This window comes from Phaseolus vulgaris, chromosome 11 (genome assembly GCF_051622355.1).
Source record: "Phaseolus vulgaris cultivar YP4 chromosome 11, ASM5162235v1, whole genome shotgun sequence".
In the NCBI taxonomy this organism is placed as follows: Eukaryota; Viridiplantae; Streptophyta; class Magnoliopsida; order Fabales; family Fabaceae; genus Phaseolus; species Phaseolus vulgaris.
In genome coordinates, this window is record NC_143508.1 from 54,562,501 (window position 1) to 54,565,000 (window position 2,500).

The following is a 2,500-nucleotide window of genomic DNA, read 5'->3' on the forward strand; positions in this document are numbered from 1 at the left end:
TTCATGATTTTGGTGTTTTGGCTTGATTTTGTGGCTTGGTGGTGATTTTGGTGAAAAACGAAAATCATGGTTTTGGAAAAGTGGCTGGACTGAATCCTCACAAATGCCTTCAAAGTGATGTGGGAGAAGTTTGGGATCAAAAGGAATTGATCTTGACATGGTTGGTGCATAGCCAAGTTCATGATTTTGGTGTTTTGGCTTGATTTTGTGGCTTGGTGGTGATTTTGGTGAAAAACGAAAATCATGGTTTTGGAAAAGTGGCTGGACTGAATCCTCACAAATGCCTTCAAAGTGATGTGGGAGAAGTTTGGGATCAAAAGGAATTGATCTTGACATGGTTGGTGCATAGCCAAGTTCATGATTTTGGTGTTTTGGCTTGATTTTGTGGCTTGGTGGTGATTTTGGTGAAAAACGAAAATCATGGTTTTGGAAAACTGGCTGGACTCAATCCTCACAAATGCCTTCAAAGTGATGTGGGAGAAGTTTGGGATCAAAAGGAATTGATCTTGACATGGTTGGTGCATAGCCAAGTTCATGATTTTGGTGTTTTGGCTTGATTTTGTGGCTTGGTGGTGATTTTGGTGAAAAACGAAAATCATGGTTTTGGAAAACTGGCTGGACTCAATCCTCACAAATGCCTTCAAAGTGAGGTGGGAGAAGTTTGGGAGCAAAAGGAATTGATCTTGACATGGTTGGTGCATAGCCAAGTGCCATGATTTTGGATTTTTGGCTTGATTTTGTGACTTGGTGGTGATTTTGGTGAAAAACGAAAATCATGGTTTTGGAAAACTGGCTGGACTCAATCCTCACAAATGCCTTCAAAGTGATGTGGGAGAAGTTTGGGATCAAAAGGAATTGATCTTGGCATGGTTGGTGCATAGCCAAGTTCCAAGATTTTGGTGTTTTGGCTTGATTTTGTGACTTGGTGGTGTGCCAAGAATCATGAAATTTTCAAAGTGGTGGTTTTTGAGTTTTGTTGGTTGGAAAGTGTCACAAATGCATGCAGAATGAGGTCTAGAAAGTTTGGTATCAAAACCAAGCCATCTTGATGTGGTTTTGAATTTTTGAAATGTTGGAAAATAGAGGGTTTTGAAAAAAATTCATGAAAATTCGAAACCTTGGCGAATCCTAACGAAACTTGGTGGGCACCTTCTTGATATTATTATGGGATGGACTGGAAAAAATCACGCAAAAATACGGTGTCTAGATACGTTTTTCCATTTTTCCCGATTTTCCACATTTCGGGTCTTTGGAAAAATAAAAAAAATACTTCCCCATGTCGAAAAATTCTAATTTTTTGCAGGCAATGTTGTACCATTTTTATGAGGATCCCTGCAAAAAATCTCGTGAAAATTCGTTCTCTAGGTCCCAAAACAGAACTTATGTCTACTCAAAAAAAGTGTTTCTACTTGTACAAAAGTGGCTTTTGCATATTTAGCTATTATAGGGGGGGGGGGGTGTTCCTCAATGCAGCCAGCTCTTGCACCATGGAAAATTCTGGTGCGGTCCCTTCATTCCCCCCTGTTTTGGCTTGCTTTGTGGTGGGGCAAGTCAAAACGCCCACACATGGGTGATCCACCAACTTGGGTTGGTGTCACCCGTTGTGGGCGCGGCATGGTGGTGGCCGCCGTCGGTTCCGGCCGACTGACCCGGTGGGAAAAAATGTGAATCTGTTATGTGGATTTGTGGCACGCTGGTGGGATTTTCGTTGTGTGGCTCATTTCTAGACTTGTGAGCATCACGAAGGGGGTATGGCTTCCAACCGTTCGCGGGGAAGGGGCCATCATGTCTGGCTTGCTGCCGGCCGGGGGGGTAATGTCATCAGTCAGCGTCCGCTTGGGCTCACATTTGTGCTGGTTACGCCCAGGGTCATGTGGTTGATATTGAGGGCTTTATTACTCTCGGTCCAGTAGCGCGCGGCCACCACAGGGAAGGCACGGCCTCATCCGCGTGGCTTCTCCCTCACGAGCATCTTGGCGATCCGCCACGGTGGTCGTGCTGGAGAAGAAGCACGGATGAGATGGGTTGGAACTGTGGCCCGGTGCGATCGGGGAAGATTTGTGCCACGCAAATCGTTGGGTGGCTTATTCGAAGACTTGTGAGCATCACGAAGGGGGTATGGCTTCCAACCGTTCGCGGGGAAGGGGCCATCATGTCTGGCTTGCTGCCGGGCGGGGGGGAGTAATGTCATCAGTCAGCGTCCGCTTGGGCTCACATTTGTGCTGGTTACGCCCAGGGTCATGTGGTTGATATGAGGGCTTTATTACTCTCGGTCCAGTAGCGCGCGGCCACCACAGGGAAGGCACGGCCTCATCCGCGTGGCTTCTCCCTCACGAGCATCTTGGCGATCCGCCACGGTGGTCGTGCTGGAGAAGAAGCACGGACGAGACGGGTTGGAACTGTGGCCCGGTGCGATCGGGGAAGATTTGTGCCACGCAAATCCACAAACACACGGATACACCAAGACCACCACTCGGGACCACCACGACCACCACTGAGG